The sequence below is a fragment of the Dermacentor variabilis genome, chromosome 11 (assembly GCF_050947875.1).
Source record: "Dermacentor variabilis isolate Ectoservices chromosome 11, ASM5094787v1, whole genome shotgun sequence".
Taxonomy (NCBI): Eukaryota; Metazoa; Arthropoda; class Arachnida; order Ixodida; family Ixodidae; genus Dermacentor; species Dermacentor variabilis.
In genome coordinates, this window is record NC_134578.1 from 122,761,268 (window position 1) to 122,775,822 (window position 14,555).

Consider the following 14,555-nt stretch of genomic DNA (forward strand, 5'->3'; position numbering starts at 1 on the left):
TCACGAAAGCTTCTCGTACACCTATTCCCACAGTGCGAGATGTCTGCATATTTTTTCTCCCATAAATCCAATCAGTGCACTACTCTTTCCTAGACCTTTTGTATCTTAGATTTTCCTTGATAGTGCCCTGCCATGCCTTCAATGGCCAACATGACTATTACCTGAAGAAAATGAAACTCCCTTGTCATATAGCTAGATTGCACTGCTATTGTTGTTTCTTTTGAGCTAGCGAAAGAGAGAAATGACTATGGATTGTGCTTTCGTTGCATAGAGCGTGAACATACGCTATGCAACGTTGTTGCAGTTATTTGGCATTATGGCACATTTCATCTCTCGACACCTACTTCCTCTGATGGCCAGGATAGCAAGGTATTTGGAAGGATTTATAATTGTAAATTATGTTTTGTCCAATGCAGGGTCCTGACAAGTGTGACTTCCTGCATTAGAAAGTCATATTAACAGAACTGTTACTGTTCCTCGTAACTGCTCTGTCATGTACATGCTCAATCTGATCTGTAGGTCGAACTGGGTAATGAAGGCAATGTTCAATACATTTTACAAAGGGCATTTGGAGGATACGTCAAACCTGTGTAGCTGCCATAATAAATAATAAGTGGAAGATCACATAAGCAGATTATGTAGTGTTCTATACAAATAGCAGTGGTATGTAACTGTAATGAAGTACATACAAAATGAAAGGGGAAGTGCTGTAAAGCTTGAGTGTCAAGCTCAGATGGGGTAGTGATGATGTAGTCAGCTTGCACACGACAGGGATGACTAGAGATTGCAGAGATGGCCCTTTACCCTGCAGTTGGAACAAACAATTCCTGCCAATGGAAAGCCACAGACGTATAGAACATTTGCAAGTATGCAGTAACAAGTTTGCATGTGAATGTCTATGACAGCCGGGTAACCTCAAGAAAAGTTAAATACTTCAAAATTATGCATATAGGTGCCCATAAGCGGCACTAAGGCTGCCATTTGAGGCATATATAAGAATCAAAGATTGTCCTTTAGGCTGCTCCCCCCACCCCCAATACAGGCTCAAATAATAAACTCTAATGCTGTGCATTTGAGGATAAAGTATGATTTCCTTCGGGACTCAACCCACTGACTCCCCCTTTATTGTGAAATTCAGATTGTTTTCACAATAAGAAGGATTGAGGCAGGTTGCATAGATGAACAGCCAGCAATTAGCCCACTCAGTTGCCCATAAGTTAGTAAGGTATGATAACGACATCACTTACATGAAATGACACATTTCTAAGGTCTCAGTCTCTGCTAATCTCGCAATGTTAGCAGAGTGATGAGAAGAAGGCTTGGTTGGGGAAGTAAACAATGTGGCTATCAAGCTTTAAGAATTGGAGATTAAATATCTCAAGAAACGTGACACACGCTTTTTTATTAGGCAGTCTAAGTAGCAAAGCAGCTGTATATAGTTCCTCTTTCTGTTATTTCAACGACGTCGATTTGTGTAGAGTGACAGAAAATTCTAAGGCATGTGTGTTAGCTCATCAACTTAACAAATTTTTAAGAAAGTGTTATGCAAAAATTTTTTGCCAGTGCACTAATTGCAGCTGCTACATTACAGCGCAAACTTCCATGAACAGCCTTACGACCTCAACACATAGAAATTGTGCTCATTGTTGGAATCCGTCGGCCAAAAAAAAAATATGTGGAGGAAGTTCTTGAAATGCCACAGCATCTTGGAAAGAAAGTGGAGATAGTTTAGCGCCAAGCATGTGATAGTGTGACCCTTCAGAAAGAATAAAAACTTGCCAGGTGTGACAGGTCACATGATTTGCCTTGAGGGACACAAGAAAACGGGGAAGCAAATAAACATGCTGAGGCACTATCAGCTCCATAAGGTTATCTCAACATATAAGCAAACGCATCATAAACTCGCACTCACGCTGCGACGTTTTATTCACATATTCATCAGCTCACTCCCAGGTCTGTTCCTCCTTGGTGCAAATGACACTTGGGAGAGGTTACTGAAAGCTCATACTCGTCTGCTCTGATGCTCTGAGCAGCATGAACCCACTTGTGATCACAATATCCGTCCATACTTACTGACAGAAGTTTAAAAACACAGTTATTTCCATTCGCCCATAATTATGGTAGCAATAATTTCCACTAGCTTGCAACCACATACACTGCCACAAACACTGGAGTTTACAATGTGCTCATAGGCACACTGCCTTTCACTCACACTTATCTTCAATCATGCATCGTGCCATTACTTGCTCTTTGCACTTCTTGCATGCCACGGTGGTGCAGTTGGTTCTACAATGTATGTTTAGAGGGGATAACTGAGGTGTGATAATGGAAGAGATGTGTCTTTCAGTGAAACCATCAGTGTGCTTTAATGAAATGTATGTGTTACTCCGTCTGGATGACGTGGACATTGTTACCTGGTAGGCAATGAAGCAATGATGTGCAGCAACAGTCTGTGATGGTACTCATATATATATCTGTATGTGTGTGTGTGTGTGTGAAATTCCTGTAAGAGGTTCTGCTGTAATCAGAAGAAATGTCATGCATCTGTCGTAATGTCAAATAGTTTTCATATCTAAGGCTAGTAAGTAAGGTACAGGACCACAGTTCTTCCATAAATCACTTGGTGAAAAGTTTTCCCAGCAGACATTGTATGTTGTTGCTTTTTCACAATAACTACACAATTAATGCCGCTACATTAAAATGCATAATTGTGTCTATCATCACGAACACCCTAAAGGCTATGAATGTGAGCTAGTTGGTACAAATTCATGGGTGAAAAACAGTGCAAACACGGACAAGGGAAGAACACAAGACCACACACGTCCTGTGTTTCTCCTTTGTCCGTGTTTACTTTGCGTTTTCTTCGCACACGGACCATGACGGAATTCAAGTCCAAGCAACAAATTAGAAGCCAAATAATGCATACAACTGCCACAACAAGAGTCACCCTAACAGAAAACTGACTGTGAAATGCGAAGCTGAATTCAGCAGTTAACAAATAAGATTGTGCTGCTATTACCGGCCAATAAAAGTATGAGGCCGACGGGGAGTATGCGCACAGTCAGTCTCGCACTCACTGGGGATTTCACTGCAATTCACACAATCTTGTTAATCCACAGTTGATTATATCCCTACTGACGTGTGAAACGTAGGTAGATGTGGATGAATGGTTGCAGTTAAGCAAGTGCAATAACTTTTGCACTATCTACACATTCCCAACACCTTAAGAAAATACACAGGTTACACAAAGTAAGCACATAGGTTTATAATCATTTCTAATAGCAGAGATTAAAAGCTATGCGAAATCCCGCAAGATTACTTCAACTACACTATACTGATTCTACAAATAGCTGCACGAAATGGAATTAAAAATTAAATAGAAGTCACTCACTGCTTATCTACCTGCCTTACTGAAGTCTCCCCGAGCTTGGCGCGCATACATGTAAGGTCCTGGAAGGTGGTCTCCAGAGAACGTGTGAAGGTACGTGGTGCTGCAAGCAAACGATACAGCATTTGTGTCAAATGGCGCAACTTGCAGGCAAAAATGCACAGAGAAAAAGAGTATAATAAAGTTTAATTTGGCATTTTAAAATCACATATTGGCATTGCTCATAGGTAGACATTTATTTAAACAAGTAAACAGTGCCTGCGTTAGCACTGCAGCACCAACATTAACTAGAAAAAGACATAACATAGTGGCACCTTCTTCAAAGAAAATGAGTGCGAATAATGCACTTGCGTTACAGTATCTTTCTCTTTATCAATCAGGCCAAAAGCGTGCCTATTATTAACAGTACCAAGCCATACTCCGTCTTTGTGCATGTCACCACATATGAAAGAAGGCTCTCGGGCTCTTCTATGTTCAGAAACTGATAGGAGTATTCAACAATCCATATGAACTGGCATACATGTTGAAGCGCAGTGAATAAACGTGAGTGCAACACCTGTGGCACAACAATATGTAGTTTTCTATCAGTGTCATATTGCTTCCCTAACAGAGGACAGTACATGATTGCAGTAGCTGTCATGCCCCTCATGTTCGTTCAATTCATTACTTGAAATCTTCTTCCATTACATGTGCATGTGCTGATCAACAAGCAGTGCGATGTGTGGTAAAGGTGCCGTTTAACGTAAAATGCCTGTCGAAATGTGCTGATGCAGGAATCTTGATGCGTGGTGTTTGCTTGGCAATGGTTCATGGTTGCAGCTATGTGCTACATTACATATATCGGGAATATGTGATGTAGAAGATCCGTACTGTGCGGCACTGTTCTGACTGAGTCAGCCAGCATAACGAGTCTGCAGTTACTTTGTGACACAGTAAGATTGTCATGGCCACAGTGCTCGATTGAACTTAGTCATAAGGGTAGTGACCAGCGTTACTCCCACACATAACAGTTATCATCGCTAGAGTTACCTATAAGTACGCACATCATATCTGTACTGTCTAGAGAACCCCGTGACATTCAGTACTATCAATGGAGTGCAACGATGAAAGCTAACAGTTTTGAGCATGCTCAGAGGATCAAGTGCAAATGAATTATTAACTTGTGCACAAGACCTCACATTATATTGAGCTCATCCTCTGCCATGCCAAGCTGTTGCAAACAAATTGAGTATTACCCTATGTGGAACATACATTGGGGCGCACGACGGAGCCCTAGTGAAACAGCTATTTATTCTATCACTGCACAGTAGCGATGAGCACCTGTTTGTGAAGAGTGGTGATTGTGAGAGTAGACTCTTAGATGCTGCTTTCTTCTTTGTGCTGTCTCATGCGCTCCCTCAGAATGTAACATGTATGATTAGTATTGTACCCATGGTCTGAAGTGTTTAAACTTTGAAGAGTATGCAATCTTGTATTTTATATTGATTATCTGTCCTCCCTACTGTAATGCCCAATGGACGAAGTAGGTATGTAAATAAAAAAAAGTCCGTGCGTGTTGTGTACAATTTACTCCCAAGCAGAATCACCTAACGTTAAAAAAACCCAAGGCAGTGTACTGTAATCCATCGCAAGATGCTGGCGGAGCGTGAAGTAAAAAAAATATGGGTTTTTACGTGCCAAACCCACGAAATGATTATGCGGCACGCCGTAGTGAGAGACTTCGGAATAATTTGAACCACCAGGGATTCTTCAACGTGCACTAAAATCTAAATACGCGGATCTTATCGCATTTCGCCCCACTCGAAAGGCGGCCGTCGTGGCCGGAATTCGATCCGGCGACTTCGTGTTTAGCAGCCCAAGACCACAGCCACTATTGTAGCCATGTCGGGTCGGAGCGTGACCTCGTGGGGTAATGTGGAACAAAATTGTCGCAGCTACAAATTGGTAGACAGCCAAACGAGGTATAGATAGACAGCAGTTTTATCGGCTGTATAAACTTGTAAGCATGCGCTTACTAAGCAGATTAACAGACACGGTGTCACGCGCGCTCCGGAACACATTAACTAATGTCCGCGGTGTCGGAAGTATGGTTTGAGGAAGAGCGGTAGTAGCAGCAAGCGACCCTCGTATTGCCCGTCGCTTCAACGCGAACAGCGAGAACGCAGCGCACACGAACCCTCGCTGAGCGTAGCCTATCGTAGACCGGCATCAAGATAGGACCTGCGCGGCCGCGCATACGCAGTCGCCGGTGGATGCGGCTTGCGGCCACGATGTTATCGCACTTGCACTCTGCACGGAACATCGCGCGGCGATGCCGACGGCAGAAATGCGCCAGAATTGTTCATATATGTGCTATCGCAACACCGAAAAAAAAATGAGGGGGGACGTTCGGTAACGGTTATGCCATAGACGGTTACACCATGGGGGAAGTGGAGGCGGGGCGGAAGATGAACATGAAAACGAACCAGATGCAGCGAATCCTAGGGAATGAGGGGCGGAACAAGATAGTCATTTAATAATGTTCGAAGTTATGCTGCCTTCTAGTGGCAAAAAAATCTTATGAATATTCAGATGACCCACTACATTAACAATGAAAGGTAATTAGATCAGAACTGACCGTACAAATGAGTGAAATTCGCTTATGCTAAAAATGGGTCCAGTCATTTGTACGTTTAGTGCATTTGTTTATGGAGCTGTTGTTACAGTCTCCAATCCGATTGCACTTTTCCGAGGATCGATGGTCTTTTTTTCTTTTTCTTTCATACGCGCAGCCGGAGGCGACGGGCGAGAGCACTATAGCGCTTGTCGCCTGCAGAGCACCAATGGCGCACTGTGAAGCGGCAAACCTGATGTTACGTGGCCCCAAGCGACACAAGCCCGCGTAACACGACAAAGGACTAGCAATCGTTACAGCTACGTCTGGAAGTGAAGTGAAACCTAGCAAGCGGCTTCAAAAACGCGCCGCCGCTGAGATACAAGGGAACCTTTTGCTCCAAGCTGAATGCATGTGCACTTTTTTTTAAGCGCGCCTAGACTTGCGACTTCGACAATGCTGCTATCACATACGCATACCTTTCCCGGACGTTTTCGTTGCAATGCTTCCACACCTTGCGTTGTTGACCTGCTGCGGATTTCGCCGGAACGCAGGGCGCGCGAAATAGCGTGTGACGAAACAGTAGGTATTTCCATCTGCCTCGCCGAAATAATTATTGGACGTAGTTGCGACACGGAACAGCACGTAGTATCTGGTCAACACTCAATACGTGTCCGCCGTACGTGTGGTCTGGTGAGGCAATGATTCGCTGAAAGAATCACCTGTAGCACAACATTACGGGTCTCATATGCCACACGCACCACGACACACAACACGCCAGCGCGCAGTAAATGGCAGCCACGTGAATGCAACAATACTTTGGCTGCGGCTATTACCGCCATTGGCTTATAGCACGCCCTAAGGCAATTTCGAGTTTCGGTTTCGAATGACCGCGTCGGCGATGCGGCGAGCGCTTGAGTGAGGTTGCGGCAGCAGCTCGCGCAGGCGCAAGTGCTCAAGGGGCGGGCCTTGAACGGCGCCGTCTGCTACGGCGACGCGCGCTGGCCGCATTGCCTGCAAATGTGCTACTGTCAGGATGGTGCGCTGATGTCATCGTTATTGCGTGAAATGAGCCGGTTTTCTTTACTAAGCGTTGCGCGACGCCCACTAATACGCCTCGAAGGTAAGTTCATCGCTGGAAGGTGCAGGGCAATCATAGACGATGTAGTGATTCCATACGTTATTGACAGCCCGTTCCCGGAAGGCGACTATATATATTCCAACAGGATAGGCCGCCGATGCACATTGCTCGTGTGTTGCAAGAAACGCTCAAGGAGCGTGCCGTCGCTCTCCTGAAGTGGCCGCCCAATCCACGGGCGTCAACATCATTTAAAATGTCTAGGGAGTATTGAAAGCATCGCTGACTCACCACCCTCTCTATTATTTGCCCGAGGGACAGCCTTTGGGCCACCATCGTCAGCGCGTGAGACGTGCTGCGAATGAACACATCGCTGTCCAAGTCACTCTACACTTCACTGCCTTCCAGGAAGAGCGCTGTCATCGCGGTCGCTGGGGACATAACGAGATACTAAGTCAAGTTCGGAACATGACGCGTCTAACTCTCCGCCGGCGAGCAGGGTTTGTCTGGTTTAGGGAATGATTGTCGAGAAAAATCACTTCCAGCTCATTGTCGTAACCTTTAAAAGATTCCTTTATTCGTATCCGTCTCTTTCATCGTGTATGACCCCCAAAAGTTATCATTATTGAGTGCCTCGTTTTCCTTTCGAGCCAAAGACAGCACGTTGCGCGCATATCTTGGTGCGTCTTGTCGCTGCATATTACATAGCACACGTACTGAAGAAATGTACACGCACACACTCGGTACCCCGGCCTTTTGAAAGAACAAACGAAGCATGCCGCCAAAATAAGTTTGTGGAACTCCATTATCGCCAATGAAGGCTCAGAGTTTGGCCTCGCACAACGTTCAGTAAAGAATGTTAGCTCAGTTCCCGCAGTAACGATGAAATCGGTGCCCCGCCCCTGACAGTAGCACGCTTCCCAACAATGCTAAAACAATGCGGCCAGCGCGCGCCGCCGTGGCAGACGACGCAGAACACGACTCCGCCCCCACTGTATATGGTCTACGGGCCCACTCCGCGGCCGCGCGAGCTGCAGCCGCCGGCCGCTTCGGTCTTTACCGACTCCAGCGCTCGCCGCATCGCGATACAATGTGTTCCGAGTTTTCCCGTGAATGAGAAACAGACTACGTTGGTGCATGCGTGTGTGTTGACACGTGTGTGTGTGTTGACGTGTGTGTAGACAAGATGACATTCTTTGTTTCGATGTTATTTACACCAGGCAGTGAGATAACAGAGCCCAAGTTACTACGTGTCACGCACTGCATTCGCTTGTGGTCCTGAAATGCAGACGCTGCGCGTCTAGTTTATCGGTTCGCTTTTGCCATAGCTTTTGCTCTTGCCATAGGGTCATCTCCTCTCTCTATGGCTCTTTCGCACATGCTTTATTTATCGTCCAAGTGTTCGTCCCGCTTTTCCTCTTTCATTAGCCACATCTCTGTCGGCGCCCATGTGACGGAGAGCTGTTTGTTTCAGTGTGAGCAATATGCCCCACCCTCGGTCCCTATAACCGGTCCCACTGCGATGCTTGTGCGTCACTGTACAGTATACTGCCTGGACATGTCCCAACGCACCGATACTCTCCTCATACTCAACCACACATCCGAACAGTGGGAGGACGCGTACTGTCCAATTCGAACCCGCTTGACCAGCAACAACTTCTATATGGTGGACCCGACAGGCAGCCAGAGCCGCCGCAATCTCTTCTGGCTTGTCGACGTGTGAAAGTTCTAATAAAAGGAATTCTGTTATTACACAATTTGTACTGTCTTCTGAACTGAAGTGTCGGTCGGCTGCAAACGTCTCTCCGCTGCCCGCAGCAGACGCAGGGTACGCGCCGAGCAGAGACGACAGAGCAGACGCGCGCGTGCGTCTTTTTGTCGTACAAAAATCCCTCACGTGACCTGATCCTAGGTGCCTAGGGACAGCATCGTTTAGGGATTTTTGAGAAGGCGCAATGCTGGCGCCGAGCGACGCCGTGGCGTGTTCGTCCTCGGCATGATCGTTCTCTGGACCCCGCGTTGTTCAACATTGCTCATGTGATTGTACGTGCGTTGCTTGTGGTTTGGTTGTAGGTTCTGCGTTACTTGACGGAAAGCCGCGAGTAGTGGTGGTGCGGCAGTGCGGCTTTCGCCTCGGTGAGCTCTGGCAGTAGAGAATCTGCGTTGTGTGACCCGTGCTTGCTTGACAATTGAAATGTCGAAGTGGCCTAGCGCATCGGCAGCGAACTTCTGCGAACCGCGATGTGGCGTCGCCGTGTCCGACTTTGCTTAACGGACATCGAGGGATGTGCTGCTCGCTACAAGTCATGTAAATGCGGCTGCGTCGACCGCCCACTGTTCAGTGCTGAATGTGTGTTAGGTGTGCTGTGCTTGAAACGAGTGGTTCAGCCGTGCAGTGGGGGGTGTTGGAGGAGCAGAGTGGCTTAGGGTCTCCATTTGCACGTTCACAGATATGTGCTCCCGTTTTGGTCTCATTAGCGGCTGTCGCGGGATTGTGGTGTGCTCGTTGCCTAGTATGAAGTTTACGATGCTAACACACAGCATGTTCACGTTTTTCCGTGCTATATGTCATTTGCATGACGACCGAGTTGAAAACAAGGCATATGTATCTGTTGTTTTCGTTTGTGTGTTGTAAATTACTTCCTGTTGTCGAAGTTCTGGAAGTCTTATTACGCAAGGAGTACGAACGTAAACATATAAACATATTTCTGTGTGTGTGAAATTATGAATTACCCAGAATAGCCTTTACGACTGATAAGTGGGCTACACAGCCTGCGTGAATCAGCTACCTTTTGTTGCGACGCTCTTCCATGTGGTAGACTGATGCATGGTGCGCGTTTATTTGTGTACTGTTGTAAAAACCATTTGTTTATTCACTCAATACAAACGTACTGCTTCTTCGCCGCAGTGCATTTTAGTTACGCGGTAAAGGATACTAAAAGTGGGAGGGGGCCGCTATCACCCAGCATAGTATGTCCACTCAGGCGACCTGAGACGCGGCGGTTGCGCGAGTGTATAATCATAGGGTATAATTAAAGAACTCTTTTTATGTCCAGTGACAGTGGCCCCTTTCCACTTTTAGTATGCTTCAACGCAGTACATTGCTTAGGCTTCACCGCAGAACATAGGTGTATTGCAAAAAAGGTAATCTTAAAAAGCTCAATTATGCAACGTTTCTTTCGTAGCTTGCTACACCACAATACAGAGAGGAAATCAGCATCGTGCAGTAAAGCATACTAATAGTGGAAAGGGCACATAGGTTTGCTCATTATTTTCAATTGTGATATAATTTGCAAGTGCATCTGTGCTCTTGGTAAGCTTAATTGACAATTCTTTGTACATTACAAATTCATATTGCAGGGAAGCTTACTAAGGCACATTCGTCATTTTGTAACGCATTATTCACCTTCAATGCAGGAGCACAATGCGGATTCATACCTATGCTTCTGGCTGGACTGCACATGCTCTTTGAGAATTGATTCGTTTTTCATAAGTGCACTGGTACTTTACTCTAAACTGGAGGGCTGAAGTTCATACGGAAGCACAATTTTTATTAAGGGGACAAGATGTTGCCAAGATAGTTGCAGCTCAGCTTTTTTTTCTTCCAGGCACCTTTTCTATTAGAAGCTTCCATTGCAGTGTTTCGAGCCTCTTTGAGCCAGCATATAGTGTATATAAAAATCGGACACCGATTGGGAACATCACCTATGCTCTCTGCAGTAAGCTGTGCACAGGATAAGTTCATGCCTATATATAGAAAAAAATGTAGCATGACCAGACAAAATAAAAGGGGGTGGGCTGCAGCAATACTAGGTGTTAAATGGTGCCTTATCCTTTCCCTTCAGTTTTCTGTTTTGTGCTTTTTATTATGGATCCTCCACAGTAACCACACGAGTGCTGAACTTGAGCTTGTTGGTTTCAGATCTGATGGTCGTTACTAACAGAACAGTGTGATACACGAACAAGGGCTTGGAGGCATCCGGTCACCTTGCTTGTCTCATGGTGTCGCTTTGTGAGCACCATGAGCCTCCAGACCAACTCGGAAGAAAGGTTTCTTGCAATCGCTTCTGAACTGTATTGCCACCAAACCAACAGTGCTCTCAATGACAACTTTTGGACAGTAGAATGCTTGCACCCAGCAAAGTCTAAGAAGGAAGCATTCAGGATGTGCCACGTGGGCCTTTTGAAGCTGGCAGCATTGCTGAAGGGGCTTTGCCTATCCGCCCTCTTTATGGATGCACAAGGATGATTTCTTCTTTCAGAAGGATTGTTTCAGAGGTGTCACATGGCAGCAGTGTTGGGTGTTTAGTAGCAGATAAGCTTGCCTTTGGCCACTGTCAATAATCTGTTTCTTCTCCAGTGCCCCTGTGAAGTGCCTACTTTTTGGACACAATGTGCTCTCCATGCATGCATGCATTTTTAGCTTGTAAATATGTCTGTTACCCCTTGCCTCAAGCCGGTCCTTGCTGATGTCAACCAAGAAGGCAGTGGGGAGTATGGCGATGCATACTTACAAAGCACTGCTGATACCAGTGAAACCAGATTAGTGGAGCTGCCGTTTTTTTTGTCCACTCCATCTTCATCAGTTACAATGAGCAGTTCTTTGTCCAAACAGAAGGCATATGTAGTTGGTCATGCATAGCCTGCGCACTAAGATTTGTTGGTGTGTTACAAGAGACGTGCCTGAGAACCTTAGCAGTGCCTATACGCAAAAACCTTCTGATGTGTTGATGACTTCCTTCTCTTTATCACAGTTTGCCTGATGAAGCCAGTAACTTGGTCAATTAGATGTTCAACAGGCTTCCCACTAGTTTTCCCAGCGTCTCCTTTACCAGTGTGCTGCTCATAGATATCTGTTTTCTTGACCTTGCACTGCACTTCAACCATGGCCACACCTGCTGAACCTATAGTATGCGATCAGAAAAGTGCTATACATCACGTTGCTCCAAACTCATGACAAGCTAGAAGGCCTTGAGGAACACCTTCATTAATTTCCGTCCTCATCATACTGTAGGAAGCTTCGCATGACAAGTGCAACAATTAACATCTGCTGGTTTTTCAGTGCTATTCCTGTCCAGCTTGCTGAAAGCTATCCTGAGTGTTTCAAAAGCAAAACTGCTGCCGGACAAGAAGTGCATAAAGCAAGGGTAGCTATAACCATATATGTCACACAAAATGAAGAAGGCCACCGAGTGTACAGGCGGTTTAATTCATATCCAACAAGCTTGGTTCTCTCTTTGCAAGTGAGTAAACCCAACTTGCCCCAAAAACATGGCCTGTGACAAACTATGTGCCAGATGCTGTGTCCCCTGCAAAGCTGAAGATGTGTACAAGATCCTGACACCCGCAGTGGCTTCTACACGCAAACAGTTTACTATAAGAATGACTGCCTCAACTAATATGCTAATAACATGAAAACGGGCAGAAATTTGGCTATTCATTGGGCCCCACTGCAGGTGCAAGCCACTCTTCCGCCAGATGCGTGTTGTTCACAGGAACTGGAGCTATACAAATGCAGATAAAAACAATGATATTTGAAAGTAGTAGAGTTGAACTATATTCTGCACAAACAGTGCTACTTGCAGTGCTGGTAACTTATAGCTACAATTCATGGCTGCCCCACCATGCAAAGGCACTATTCTTGAATTAACTTCTATTTATGGTGGCCATATATTGCAAGTACGTATCATCCACATTGTGTGCAATATGATTAAATGATGTCAACTGTGATAGCCATTCCTAATCTGAGATACAACAAAAGAACTAATATAGGCAACAAATTGTAATTCAAAAAGACAACCAGTGCACAGGATAAGTGACAGACTTCCTTTTATTGAACAAGTCACATGTGTGTCACATGTCAACAGCAGTGGGTAGCAAGCTTGGGTGACAGAGGCAAAACTTAGCGAAATGCTACACTCATACTCAAATGTAAAACGGCCTACGACACAAAAAACGACATTATATTGTACTGAATGAAAGGGCAAGACTCCATCCAAGAACACACTATGGCACCACATAATTGACATGGTGTAAAAGATGTTAACATGCCCTCTCCATAAAAAAAAGAAACACTTAAAACATGCCTTAAAAGGCAATATGCAGAGTCTGAAAGCAAGGAAAAACAACCCAAAAAAGGTTTCGCTAAGTCTTTCAATGATTAAAATTGTCAAACTGTCTTGTCACTCCTTAATGAATCTGCACAGCGGAAAAGGATGAAAAGAAAGCCCAATAGCAGGGCCACAGGAAATATCACCAAATAAATAAACCTTGCTTACCAAGGATACTGGTTTAGTTGTCTGACTCTGCACAATAATTGTGTATGAGCTTTTCTTGTTTAGAATGGTTTAGCAGATAGCGGAAAAAATGGACATGAGAGCACCAGGTGCATGCATAGTCGATGCACAAAGAGCCACTGTTTTCTTACTTTTTTTCTCTATTACTATTCACGAATATGTAAGTGCCTTAATAGCACTGCTAAAATCTTACTGCAAAACACAAGATTGGGCAAGTTGTGGCATAACGAAAATTGGAGTTTCACTCATACTGTGAAAGTGATGCAATAAATGGTGAAATATGCACAGGAAGCTTGCTTCATTCGGTGTTTGTTGAAGTGAACACTTGCCAGTGCAAGTCAGTAATCTCCTTTAAAGAAGTAAAATAAGTGGGAGTTGTGCCTCCCAGTGTTGAAGTGGAAAGACTAGTTTTCTTCCTCCTCTTTCACATCCAGACTTGGTCTCTGGTCTCCAGAAAAACAACCCTTTAGCTTCTTACTGCTGAATTAATTTGGTTTTCTCAAATCTATATTTGAGCTACCCATTGCTAGGTCTTGCGCTCTGCCCCATCAACCAGCCCCATCCAGTAAATCTGAGAAGCCAAGCACTAGAAGATTAATAAAGCAGATGCACGCAATCACTGTCATTACATGTAAGAAAAAAAATTAACATAGTACTGCCTTCACAAAGAAAAATTAACATAGTACTGCCTTCACAAGTGGGGAAAGTGATAAGTAAGAATTTGAAGACGTGGACGCCAGCTCTATATACAGCACGCAGACATTGAACAGGTGTTAGCCAATCATGGCACCTGTTGGCTAGATCGCACTCTCCAGGATCGGTATTCGCCACGACTGTACCTTCAGCAGAGTGGCTGAAATGTAGAATTGTGGACTGCCAATCTTTTGATCATATGTTTGAATCCACACATCACAATGAGAACTTTATCTGCAATATTCTAGCAATAAATTTGGGAATTAGAGTGACAACACCAGTAGACATCAGAACCAGGGGAGTTGGCCCATAGCAGCTATTGGTGTAAAATAGAAGACTGGCATAAGAAGAATTGAGATGTGCACGCTACATGCCTTTGTTCGGTAGTGTTCCACTACTTTGGTGCTACAGTTAATGATCTCGAATGAGTTCAAGGAGCAAGAATTTAGTCCAGAAAAAAATATTACACATAACAGCTGTATCCAGTTGTATCATTTGCCTATGCCG

At 44.9% G+C, this 14,555-nt stretch overlaps 1 long non-coding RNA gene across 1 annotated transcript; it reads right to left on the minus strand.

Moving 5' to 3' along the window:
- Positions 1-688: 688 nt before the first annotated feature.
- On the minus strand, positions 689-6,734 carry LOC142563611 (uncharacterized). Its single transcript, XR_012824355.1, has 3 exons — positions 6,461-6,734; positions 3,392-3,491; positions 689-805 (listed from the first exon to the last, which is right to left on the minus strand). It is a non-coding gene; the product is annotated as an uncharacterized LOC142563611 (long non-coding RNA).
- Between the last annotated feature and the right edge of the window lie 7,821 nt (positions 6,735-14,555).